This window comes from Colossoma macropomum, unplaced genomic scaffold (assembly GCF_904425465.1).
Source record: "Colossoma macropomum unplaced genomic scaffold, Colossoma_macropomum, whole genome shotgun sequence".
NCBI lineage: Eukaryota > Metazoa > Chordata > Actinopteri > Characiformes > Serrasalmidae > Colossoma > Colossoma macropomum.
Genome location: NW_023494800.1, coordinates 21632084 through 21646089, shown reverse-complemented (window position 1 = coordinate 21646089; position 14006 = coordinate 21632084). Strand labels below are relative to the sequence as shown.

General features: G+C 40.0%; 1 long non-coding RNA gene across 1 annotated transcript; it reads left to right on the top strand.

The window, feature by feature from the left end:
• Nucleotides 1-912: 912 nt before the first annotated feature.
• Nucleotides 913-11176, top strand: LOC118820203. Its single transcript, XR_005008237.1, has 6 exons — nucleotides 913-972; nucleotides 1098-1133; nucleotides 6219-6313; nucleotides 6451-6528; nucleotides 10200-10256; nucleotides 10484-11176. It is a non-coding gene; the product is annotated as an uncharacterized LOC118820203 (long non-coding RNA).
• The last annotated feature ends 2830 nt before the right edge of the window (nucleotides 11177-14006 follow it).

Here is a 14006-nt window from a genome sequence, read left to right as displayed (position 1 = left end):
GGCTACTTTATCAAGAGTTTCTTTTTGGTTTACCTTATGCAGAGTTTGCTGTATGCTTATTTTATGAATGGTTACTTGTATGGACCTGTTTTGAAGGGCTACCTGTAGGGTTACTTTATGGAGGGTTACTTGAAGGCTTACTTTATGTACTGTTAACTGTAGCCTTACTTTATGGAGGGTCATCAAAGGTGCAAGAGCAGAAATCTTTGCAGAAGACTAGAGAGAGAAAGGGTTTTGCACAGAACTACATAATACAGTTTGTTGCATGTGTCCTCCTGTGTCCTGCCGAAGATGGCTCTTCTTTCACATGCAACCGCTTGAGGACAAAAGAAGGAGAATGAGGAGAGTGGAGGAGGTAGAGAGATAATGGATGGTGCGTGATCTGGGTGGCAGGCTGATGCTGATGGCTGCCTGTGGCGCTTTCCTGTCTGATAATGCATAAAAACACACTCAGACACACACACACACACACACACACACACACACACACACACAAGAACACGGACACAGGAATGCAGACTCTCTCTCTCTCTCTCTCTCTCTCTCTCTCTCTCTCTCTCTCTCTCTATCTATCTCTCTCTCTCTCTCTCTCTCTATCTCTCTCTCTCTCTCTCTCTCTCTCTCTCTCTATCTCTCTCTCTCTCTCTATCTATCTCTCTCTCTCTCTCAGTAGTCACAAAGCAGAGCACTTTTTTGTCCCTAGGAAAAAAGTCATTTTCAGGAGAGTCTCTTTGCTCTACATATTCATGTCACCCTGAACAGACAGTGAAGAGGAGGTAAGGCTTAATCAAATTCAGAGTAAGAATCAACCCTCACAGCTTCAGACGATCCTGCAGTTCTCCAGCTGACGGAGGGAGGGAGCGAGGGAGTGTGAGAGGAAGGTGGGGGCAGGAAGGGAGAAAGAGAGAGAGGGAAAGAGGAAAGGGAGATTAGCAGAAGAGAGTTACAGAGAGAGGAAGGAGTATCTGTAAGGTGAGGTTTCTTTCTCTCATCATTTAGCATTTTGCCATAGAGATCAAACTCACTGTTCCAATTCACTTCTAAATGCTGTGCTAGACTCATTCCACTGTGCTGTCTCCATCTCTACTTCTCACTAGTTGCAAGTTAGACTTAAACAGCACAGCCTCAGCAAGGTAAGAGTTCAGTTCAAAACTTATTGGTGTTGTAAGTTCACTATTTGGTGTCATTGTTCCCCAGTAAGAAACACATAAGTGTCTTTGAGTGGTTTTCGTCAACTCCGCTTGCTTTCTTGTGATAATTGCTGCTATGGTCTTGCTGTGCTGAATGCAACTATAATGAGACAGTGATAGATGAGCAGATTTCCACATGGTTGCTTGCTGTCATTGTGTGCTTTTTCTTCTTTGAAATTTAGGAAAACCTCCTGCATGCATTCAAATGCATCACACTGCTGGTACAACTCTTTTAGGTACACCCTCTCTGAGCCAGGTGTCTTGGTAGCAATTTACATCTACTCTGATCTTTACTTTGGATATTGCACTTCTGAATGAATATTGGGCAATTTTTTTGTGCAGTTTGTTTAGAAACACGTTGCTTTCCTGTGTTTTGGAAGTGCTCAGTATACAGGTTGTGCTGGAGGTTTCAGTAGACATGCTTATTGCTCATAGTGAATTGGACTGGATTGTAGGCTACATTGCAAAAGCATGGCCATCAGTCTTGAAGAGGTATTAGACTGATACTTGGATCAGCTCAATTAAATGAATTTGGAATTTCTAGTTTAAATCCAGAGCTGTATTCTCTTGTGGTTGTTTGGATGTCAAATCAAAGCCTGTTAGATCAGATAACTTTGGCTGTGTATAATTCCCTCCATGGATTTAGATATATCAAATATAAAAGGCATTTCTGCAGTTTAGCTTCAAATACAGCTCTCCTGGAAGGCTTTGTATTTATTCAGCTAGATCTGCCCAGACCCTTGATTAGAGCTAGTGGAGTTCATGGACTAACCTGTGATTTAGAACATAATAAATGTCAGCCAGTATGAAGGTCCTGGCTCTCAACATAACATGAGCTAGAATTGCTTTGGAGTTAGAAGAAATTTCTTTTGCCACCCTTGAATCCCTGTAATCCTGTTCATTTTTGTTCCAGTTTCACTGTGGCTTGACTGTCTTTATCCACCACCCAACACTGGATTGCATAGTAACGTTCACAGACCAACACCTAAATAAAGCCAAAAAGGATTCTTTGGAGCGATTGTCAGAAGAACCACTTTAGATTCCCTAAAGAACCTTTAATGGATGGTCATTTTTGTAAAGGAGATGATTGTGTAGGAAGAAACTTTTAGTGTTTGAAGAACCTCCATGTCATACCAATTAAACCAAAACATATTTCTTAGAATCACAGTTTCAAGCAAAGAACCATTTAGGGAGGTTTAATTTGGAGGTACATTGTCCACACTAGTATACGCCAGGGGTGTTCATCTCCAGTCCTGCATGGCCAGTGTCCAGCACAGTTTGGTGATTTCCCTGCTCAAATGCACTCACTAAACCTGACAGTTAGCACAGGTGTTTGTGCAAAGTATTCACCAAACTGTGCTGGGCACCAGCCCTCCAGGATAGAACTGAACACCCCTATTATGTGTAATGAGAGAGAGAAACATTGAGCTTCATGTTATAGGGAAAGCACAAGGAGACCATATTCTTTTCTTTTTACAAGCAGAAATAAATTCCAGATGTCAGGGGTAGTGGTGAAAGAACACCTACCCTGGAGCAGCTTAGCCTTAAGAGCCTTGTTCATTCTCAAGATCAGTGTTTCTCAGCCCACATTTCCACACTTGAACTCAAGTATGCCTTCACTAGGTATTCAGTATTCTAAATGGCTTGATCTGATGTGTTGGGAATGAGGTTAGAATAAAAAATGTGGACTGTTTGGTGAACTGGGTTGGGAAACACTCAAATAACTCTACCAATAACTCTTCTAAGAGTTGGACGTAATTTGGGCAAAAAAGTCTGATTATTTCTGCTATTTCCGACCAGGAGATAAACAGCAAGCTAGTTACTTGAGCTCAAAGTTGAGGGTTATCCAGTAGGAGCTCTTTGGCTGAGAGAAGCTTTGTAAAACACCCCTTCGTCTTCTTCTTATGAGCTTTTGAATGGAACAGTGGTCTAGACCCTGTAAGTCAGTTATGTCTAGTGTTTGGCCAGAACAGAACTGGCAACCTTCTAGCAAAGCCAACCCAACCCACAGAGCTACCTGGACTTTTAAAAGTTCTCCAAAAGATGAATCAACATGCTTCCACAAGTTCCAGTCTCTAGTACGCCCAATGTATTAGTCAGTCAGGCAGGAAAAAAGAGTTTGGAGATGGGGTCGGTGTCTTCTAAATGCGCCCCGGAGGGACAGCGCCTGACACTCGTGTTCCTTCATCTGTCAGACTCCGGGTGCCTGCTTGTTGCCATGGTGATACCGTCTGGTGATGCAGGCTGTTCGGAGACTCGTCATTGGCACCATCGCTGGCTGGGCTTTTGGCTCGGTTGGCGACCTGACATATTTGTGTTTGGAATAACCGCTGAATGGCATTGTTGGCACTTACTGTGCCAACACAGTGAGAAAGCTAATGAATGTAGACTCTCCCTCACTCTCTCTCTCTCTGTCGCACAGCTTGTTTGGTGCTGTACGAGGAGGTAATGGGTAGATGAGTCATTGTCCATCCTCTTTTAGACGGTGACGTGCACATGAACTTCTTGCTTTGTGCATTACTCACCTCTGCACACGGAATTCGACTGCTCATTGTGAAGTGCCATTGAAATCTGGTGCTGCCCAGACTGATTTTTATTGCCTTTCTCTGCATTAAGCATACATGAACCTATTTGAATGCATGCCAGAGCTGTTTGATTTGAAGCTGTTCAGTGCAGCTCTTATAACTTAAAAATAGCCACATTGATCTGAAAAGCATGTTTAAGACCTGCTCAAAAGCAAAATTAAAATTGGTTGGAAGTCAACTCACTCAAAATTCATCTAAAAGTCAACGTAAGGCAAATACACAAAAAGCTATACTGCAACTGCCTCAGGTCACAGGAACAGGAACAGGAACTGTATTATTCTAAAACACTGCTTCATGCAACGTTAATGAAGTTTTTATATATCCACCACATGCATTCAAAGCTCTTGAACTGCAATAAAGTGCTTAAGCATGCAGCTGCTGCTGAGCTATCAAGAAAATAGCCTTGAGAGTAGTGAATGCTGATGACTCATACTTCTGAAGGAACTGCTGAACACTAAGTGCCATGTACAGAAAGACCGCATACAGCCCAGACCTGCAATGCTCGCGCTAGGTGTTGTCACAGTGAACAGGGCAGAGGCTTGGATGTGAATGCCCTTCGAACATTTTCAACAGGCAGTATGAATTGCTTGAGTCATAAGAAGCACTGCAAAGTCAGAGGTGGTTTATTCACAACAAGCAAGGTGCACTCTGTTGTACGGTCAGGTTCATCACCTCAGCGGTATCTGTTCACAGGCTGATCTGCTTCAGTTTGTCAGGTCATTTGAATCAGAAGCGATTTAACAATTGCACTCAGCTCTTAAAAGTCATATTAATTGGTTATTTGGATGAGTTCTTATCTTCTCTTCTTTCAGGTTGTTCTGTGCAGTACTACTGAAACTACCGATGAGCATGGTTATTTTAATAAAGGGGTATCCATACCATTTACAGTGCTGTGCAAAAGTCAGAGACCATCCTTCATTTAATTTCATTTCCAGTCAAAACAGCCATTAAGTGGAAGTTGTATTTTACAGCATCAAGAAAAAACAGAAAACATGTATTTAACAGAAAATCTGCAGAAATATTTTTCTACTCATGGTTTCATTTTCTGCTTCACACAATCCAAATAATCCCAAATGCATTCAGTGATGTTGAGATTCTGGCCTTTGGAGTGGTCTGAGAACACCAGCAACTTCTCTCTTTCATTTGCAAATGTTCTTCTTTTTAATCTATTTCCTTCTTTTTATCCATTTTCTCTATATATTTTAATCATTTTCTGTTTTGGAAATTCCTGTTTTTTACCACTAATTTTCATTTGACTTTCCTCTTTCATAGTGGATTATCTCCTATTTAATCTCCTCAGAAACATCTCCTGGAACATGTACTTAATAGCTGTTTTGACCTGAAATTAAATGAATGGTCTCTGACTTTTGCACAGTATTGTCTAAACACATAAATGCACACAGTGTCTACAAAAGAATGAAATATACCTTGTATTATATTGTAATTTGTAAATAATGTTTTTATTGAACATGCAATAGACCTGAAGAGTAATGAGACACAAACAGATGACAACATGGATATGTCTCACAATGAGTGTTGCATTGTTATGTATGTTAATTCAAATATGCCTAAAATATCAGATGCAGATCATCTTTTATGATCCACATAACGGTTAAATGACTATCCTAGCATGATCTCCTCACCCTGACGGAGGCCTTCCATTTTAATTCAAATAGAAAAGTGGTTCTCAACACTTTACTCCCTGCACATTTTAATGTTTTCCCTGCTGTAACACTCCCACGTCAACTCAGAAAGACCTTGTTAATTAGCTGATGAGTCAAATCAGGTGTGCTAGAGCATAATACTAAAAACTTGCAGACTAGGGGAACTCCAGGTCCAGGGTTGGGAACCACTAACCTAGAAGCTCAATGTTTCTTTGGGTGTTGTTTCACCAGCACCAGTCTTTGGGACCCAGTGCCCTGTTTAACTATTCTCTGCCAAAACACTGCTGATCCACCTCACCAACTAAATACCAAGGCCTTTATGAGCAGGATTTGTGTATGGGGATGAGGATTACTTGAATCTGGTGTTCCTTGATTGGAGGACACCAAAAGCAGTTTATCTCCATATGGCCTCTGTATGATCCTTGTATATTGCAATATGGGGATAAATAGGGCGCACTATTTTCCTCTTGGCCAAGCCTCATAGGTCACATGAAAATTTCAGATACATATTTAACCCACCCTTTTTGGACTATGTGCCATGAGCGGTTCGTAATCAGTTTACTGGGTGACAAACATTGCAGTGGGGCCAAGCACTAGAGCAAGTGAACGAGAGTAAACTGTCACTCTTTGAAAACTTCCACTAAACCAGGCTGACAGGAATCTCTGTGGGCCAATTACTTCCAGCACTGGATGCATGTAGTCCATGGCTCATCTCTACTTTAGAGATGACTGGTTAAACCCCCAGTGCTTCTGTATCTTTTTTGGTCTTTCCTTCACAGTGAACCGCCTGCTGGCACATCACAGGTCTCAGAGCCTCACCTGATTGATCTGATCTTGGGAGAAGACCACAGTCATGGAACAAGCAGAGAATAAAGTGAGTGGAGTGGGCTTGAGTACCTGAAGTGATGAGCCACAGTGGTGTGTGGGCTCCAGCTAAGCCAGAGATCCATAAGGATTTGGTACAGTGTTCATCGTCAGAGGTATTGCAAGGTTGCTTTGTTTCTTCTGCAGGTATCGGCCACTTCCCCACAAAAGCAGACGGTCAAAAACAGGTCCAAGTCCACAGATGAGGTGCAGCAAGCCAAAAAGGTAATGGAGCCCATTTCCATTGGACACTATACTGTAGTTGTATTAATTTCACTCTAATACCCAATACATTACTAAGAGTAACCAATGCAGGTTTTAAAGGAATAGTTTGGTAAAAAAACACATTTACACATATTTCCACCTATCTTAGATGTAGTCAATCAGCCAAGACATGTTTGCATTAAGACATGTTGAGTCCAAATTCTGACAAACACTAAAACGTAATAGTCACCCAAAAAGCCCAAATTGTTTCTGAAAACATACATCACCAAAACATCTCTCAACCCACTTAAACTGCATCCAGGTCTTAATTAAAGTCCCACAGACCTGCCATTATGGTTTCGGACAATGTAAACTAGAAAAATAAACAAAACCATACTATGTAGATGAATGCTGTGGGAAGCTGTTTGAAATAATAGGGTCTGTATTCACAGACCGCCTCAGGAGTAGAAGTGGCAATGGAATCTGATCCATAAACAGTCCTCTAATTTACATGCTTTGTGAATACCAGCCCTGGCATTGTCTGAAATGGCTGCCCTGTAACTGTAAAGAGCCTATGTGACCTTAGTTAGTTAAATCTGAGAGGGGTCAGAGAAGTTTCAGTGATGTGTTTTTGTGGAAATGGTTTGGTTAATTTGGGTGACTATTGAGTTCTAGTGTTTGTTAGCAACATGAGCCTTTCAGCACTAAACTAAATAAGCAAAATAAAACAAACAAACAAAAAAAAACTCTAAACATGTCTTGCCTGAGCAAATATATTAGGGATATATGGAGAATTGTATAAATTTGATTTTTCACCAAACTTTTGCCAGGACATATCATTGACCTTTATTGAATCAAAGTCAAATATCAAGTAGTTGTGTGTTTTTGGATAGAGACTAAGTGTGGTTATTTAAATAAGAGTTAAGTCAAGATATCCACTGTCTGGCCAGTATGTGTCACTCCCTCTTTAAGAATCATTTCTGTGGCTGTCCAGCACCACCTAGTGACATGACATCAAATCTCCCTTATAGAGTGAGAGATCTGTGTGTGTGAGAGTGAGATAGAGAGAGTGAAAGAGAGAGGGAGAGCAAGGAGCAGGATTGGTGTTGTTAGGATTTAGAGATGCAGATGTAAATAGCACTATTTGTATGTTTTAGAATTAGTGAGATTTCTGTACATGTTTTTGAATAAGCCATAAGCCGTATTTATTCTTAATTGTCGAAAGAAAAGATAGAAGGAAATCTAAACACACAACAAAAGTTAAGCACAGTGTTAGCAAACTAGCAGTCCAGCTGGAAACTGACCTTTAAAGTAGATGGGAAAAAGCACCTATTTCTTCTGGTTAATCTTCTTTCCTCCTTTAATAATGCAATTTCTCGGTGCTGTTGTTGTGTTTATTTGATACGAAAAGAAAGTGACCTAACAAAACTGAAAATTTGTAGATTTTTGTCTCACAAACTACAACCCCATTTCCAAAAAAGTTGGGATGCCATGCAAAATGTAAATAAAAACAAAATGCAATGATGTGCAAAACATTTAAACCCTATATTCTACTGAAAATAGTACAAAGACAACATATCAAATGTTGAAACTGAGAAATTTAATTGTTTTTTGAAAAATATTTCCCATTTTGAATTTGAAGCCAACAACATGTTCCAAAAAAGTTGGGACGGGGGCAACAAAAGGCTGGTAAAGTTGTGTAATGCTAAAAAAAACACCTGGTGGTTAATTGGCAACAGGTCAGTAACACGATTGGGTATAAAATGAGCATCAAAGAGAGGCTGAGTCTTTTAGAAGCAAAGATGAGGAGGGGTTCACCACTCTGTGAAAGACTGCCTCATCAAATAGTGCAACAATTCAAGAATGACATTTCTAAACGTAACATAGCAAAGAGCTTTTGCTTTTCATCATCTACGGTACAGAATATCATTAAAAGATTTAGAGAATCTGGAAAAATCTCTGTATGCAAGGGACAAGGCCAAAAACCAGTATTTGCTGGCCATGATCTTTGGGTCCTTAAGTGGCACTGCATTAAAAACAGATATGATTCTCCAGAGGAAATCACTGTGTGGGCTCAGAAACACTTCTGAAAACCACAGTCTGTGAACAGAGTTCATCACTGCATCCACAAATGCAAGTTAAAACTCTAAAACGCTCTAAAAAGAAGAAACTGTACATAAACATGGTCCAGAAACGCTCCCACCTTCTCTGGGCCTGAGCTCATATAAAATGGACCGTGGGGAAGTGGAAAAGTGTCCTGTGGTCCAAAAAAATCAGCATTTAAAATTCTTTTTGGAAATCATGGACACTGTGTCCTCCGGGCTAAAGACCACTCAGCTTGCTATCAGTGCACACTTCAAAAGCCAGTATTTGTGATGGTATAGGGGTGCATTAGTGCACATGGCGTGGGTGACCCACACATCTATGAAGGCACCATTAATGCTGAACGATTTATACATGTTTTGAAGCAATGTATGCTGCCATCCAGACGACGTCTTTTTCAGACAATGCCAAACCACATTCTTCATGTATTACAACAGAATTGCTCTGTATTAAAAGAGTCCAGGCACTAAACTGGCCTGCCTGCAGTCCAGACCTGTCACTCACTGAAAACATTTGGAGGGTTAGGAAATGAAAAATATGACAAATGAGCCTCAGAACTGTTGAGCAGCTGAAATCCTATATCAAACAAGAACGGGAAAACATTTCACTTTCAAAACTATAGTAATTAGTATCCTCAGTTCCCAAACACTTACAGAGTGTTGTTAAAAGAAGAGGTGATAAAACACAGTGGTAAACATGCACCCATCAAAACTTTTTTGGATCATGTTGTTGGCATCAAATTCAAAATGGGCAAATATTTTTTTCAAAAAACAATAAAATATCTAAGTTTCAACATTCAATATGTTGTCTTTGTAGTATTTCCTTTAAAAAGATGGTTTATATGATTTGCATATCATTGCATCCTATTTTTATTTACATTCTCCACAGTGTCCAAACTCTTTTGGAAATGGGGTTGTACATTTTTGCGCACCAGTCGTGTTTCTTCTTTACTCTTATAAAGTCGACACTAAATGCTTACTGATCTCCACTGTGCTCTGAAGGAGCTCACTTTCTCACAGGAAAAACATCACAATACATCCAACAATATAGGAAGCCTCATGCATCTTTTCTACAGTCATAGACAACACGGTAACACCATGTGCAGTTCTAAAGGGGTTTTCTTCCCACTGAAATCCGATTGGCCACCCCAGACAATTGGCTTCCCTCTCCATGTAGCGTGGATGTTGGCGCCTCTAAGAGGAGAGTTGTTTCACCATCAGCAATCAGCAGAACAACTGTCTAACCTCCCTCCAACCTTCCCCGCCTGCTCGCACCTACACATTGCAAGTACGTCTCATATCCCACTTTGCCTTTAAGGGGAGAATCGTTTCGCTGGTGGTTTCTTTCAGTTGTCCATTATAGAAAAAAGCAAAGACTTTGTTTTCCCCCAACTTTTCATTGGGTGGGTAGACAACCCTTTGGAGTGGGTACTTACTCAACCCTGCCCACCTGTAAAAGGAGAGAGACAGATAGGGAGAAAGAGAGAGAGAGAGAAAGAGAGGGAGACAGACTGGGCGAGAGAGTGTGCTTTTGAAGTCTCCTTAATACTAACTCCATTTGTCTAATGAATCATTTACTCCTTGCCTCAGGCCTTTCACACACCACAGAAGTCTCTCCCGGCGAAGCCAGAAACGGAGAAGCTGGAGGTAAGCCACACATCAACACATGTCATCACACATCAGTGTGTGGGTTTGCACCACCTCAGAGAGGAATCACACAGCCACAGATGCTACTCTTGGACCCTGTACACCCCTTCTGTTTTAACCCAATCAGTGCGCTTTTTCTTTTTTGCTGGTTTATTCTGAGCTTCGTGAATGTGTGTTGCTGCCCTCTCTCCATTCGCTTCGGGACTAATGATGTGTCTGTGTTGCAGGAGACCGCAGAGCTTAGCGCTTCATCAGAGGAGCTGAAATGATGGCAGTACTCACACGGGTGTGACTGGGATATAGATAGATGAGAAAAATATGTCTTGTTTATACCATTGTAACTAACTGCAATGACATTCATATGTATTATTCATCAGTCAGTCTAAAGAATAGAGCACATTCAATATTCAGCTGCGCAACAGTGGATAGAAGCTTTCAGGGCCTGTTCTTTCCAGACGCAGAGCCTAGTCCTAGTCGAAAAAGTGTTTTTCTTTCTAGTAGACAGTCACTATCCCCCTTTTTACACATGATTTATTTCATTACATGCATAGATTTAGTTATATATTAATCTGGCCTGATATTTATGTATTTATTAAGTAATTAATTTAACAAAAAAGTTAAATGGACAAGGTCCCCACTAGATGGATACTTTCTCAATTTGAGTACATGTATGTAAGCAACATAAAACATGAAAAGGTACTGCTGGATGTTTCCATTAAGTATGTGTCTGTAGTGCTAATGAATTGCGTACTGTATCTGTGTTTGTAAAGAACTGTAAAACAATACTTGAAAACATTTGTTGGATTTTTGTGTTACCCTGAGCAAACACATACGCAGGCCACACAAACTCATGATTAGTTTGACATGTTCAGTGGAGTGTCTGATTAATAAAGAGTTGAAAACACATTTCAGACTTTTAACGGACTTGGACCTTGCTTGAGTGACACTAAACCTTAATGAAGTTTGTTTTATTAAAACAAATCATTGAGCATTGCATTTTGTCACTAACAAAACAAAATCATAACACTACTGAAACTTTAACAAATGTTTTGGTACTGACTATTTTGGTAGTGCAATTTTAGCTTATTTTGAGCAAAACTCAAAAAACAACAGCCAGTACATGACTAGCAAACACAGCTTTGAACAATTGTACACACATAAAATTATAGCATTTTTTTATTAAAACACAAAAGTTTACTCAGTTGCAGTAAATATGTGTTCTGGTAGTGACAATTCTTAAGGTTACACACTGATTTTCAGACTTTGGAACACATTTTCTTCAAAACAATGGGATCTAACTGCTCACCATGTGGCCATGAGGGACAGGCATGCAGTCTCACTTCCTGCTCTAAAATGCAGTGGTGTGGCTAAAATAAGCAAAATAAATACAAGCTCACTCCAAATGTAATGCTTAAAGCATGTTCCAATATTTTACTGTTCTTCTGTCTTCAGTTGTGCAACTGTATGGGCCTTTATTTTTGTACTTTGCAATCCATAATACACCACACACTTTCAGTGAGAGACCATGCATCTGGACGATCTACGCTACAGGCAGGCCAGTCTAGCATCTGCACTCTCTGATTATACAGCTATGCTGTTGTAACATGTGCAAAATGGGTTTTGTCATAGTCATGGTGAAATAAGCATGGATGTCCCTAAAGAAGACATCATCTTGTGCAGCATATATTTCTCCAAAATGTGTACAGTTCTTTCAGTGTTAATGATGACTTATCACAGATGCATGCCACTGGCACTAATACACCTATAACTTTACACTGGTAGCAATCTGTACGGTCCTTTTCTTTTTTGACCCAGAGAACACAGTGTTCATTGTAAACAATCTGAAAGGCTAACTTGGCAGATCACCGTTTCCACCGCCACGCAGCTGGCCCGTTTCAGATGAGCTCAAGCCCAGAGAAGTAGGCGGCATTTCTGTACATAGTATAGTCTTAAAACCTTGTAATCCTGGGCTTATTACATACTAAAGCTTATTATTCAGTGACTACAGGGAGTTCAGTGCAAACTGGTTGAGCTTTTCATAGGTTATAGATTTGTCAATAAAACTTTGGGCCCCAAAGGCAGGTCCCCAATTCATCCTCGCCCATAAAGAACTAGGCCTTTCTTGGATTCCCCTTTTAAATCCAATCATGATTGCATCAACTGTTTAAGAAGTTTTCAGAATAAGGTCAAAGTAAAACATTTCATATCTAGTTTGTAAACTATTAAAGAAAGAACAAAAAAGTCTAAAAAAGTCAAACAGTTTGAAATAAACTAATAAAGTGTGATTACGGTATAATGCAGTCATCTTTTTGTTTTTACACAGTGTGTATGGTTACTATACACTGGTTGTTGTTGTTGTTTACAGTCTTTCATGATTGGTCTAAATGTGTCCTTTTAATGATACATGGAGTTGTTATAGTATAATAACAATAATCATGTTTCGACATATCAAACTTCACAAAAATGAAATATTGCGATATGTATTGTAATATTGTTGTATGTTTTCAAGTTTTGAGGTGTTTTGCCTTATTGCCCATCCCTAAGTGCTAGTTCTCTGTCTCATCCCACAGATGTGCCATCTACATGCTGATGATAATCCTGTCCCTCTTTTCAGAACAAAGCTAATGTGCGCTAACAGACAGATGCAGTGTATGTCTTAGAATCACTTATTGACTTGGAGTCATTTCAGGCCTCATTTGGCATTTAAAGCCATTAAAGCCAAATCAGTGTGATCATGAAGCCGCATGAATGTTGCTGGGTGCTGGAAGCTCTGCTTGCCTTAACTCCATCCAGCGGACTCTCTGTGAGGGGATTTAGTGCTCCACGCACACCCATTGGTCCCTTGTGGATGGGCGATTATGAAGCATCATTGTTTTGAGCCTGCGGATCTCCTCGGTATGCTTTGAAGAGCAAAGCTCTTTGCAAAAGGCTCCCACAGGAGCTGAGTGGAAGCTCCAAAGCCTGAGGGGCTGGTGTGTCACACATACAAACACACACGCACATTGCCTGCAGGCTTCTGTCATCAGGAGCCAGAAAGAATGATAGCAGGCCAGCCAGAGCAATGCTGAGGATCCAAGTCACTGCTGTCAATTCAGTTTTGTGAAATGTGCCAAATAAGGTCTGTGAAGTTTAACAAGGGGTGTGCGGGTTGAGAGGGTTATGTCAAAAAACAATGATGGTTAATTGATTTATTGTTTAATACAAATATGTCTAAAGTAAAAAAGGCAACAAACTGCCCAGACTGTTGGGAAAAAAAAACATTCTGTTGCCGTATCTAAAAAATGGAAAAAACATTCTTAACTTTGAATGGAAGCTAATGGAACAGAATTTTTTGAAGCATTTTTAAGGCTACATTCATCATGACATTTTACCACTATATGAAAGGCAGCTGATATTTTCATATTCTGTAAAACAACAAAAATGGGGATACAAAGTTTTGTTCTGACAGTGATGATTGATTAGAAGTTCACAAGCCATCTGTCTTCTCTAGTTTAGGTGAGTAATAAGGTTCAGTCTGTGTATGTGCAGTGGTGAACTGTGACTGTTAGAGTTAGGCCTTCAATTTGTCCAAAAATATCACAAAAAAAAGGCCAACACCTCTAAGACAATGCTAATTTCACTTTTTTGGCCATTCAAAATTAAAGACATGTTTTAAAAGACATTTCATGTTTCATTTGAAGCTTGTAAGAAGCAAGTAGACATATAATATTTAGCCTTGTACAAGTTTTACAGTGACTCCTTCAGTAAAAA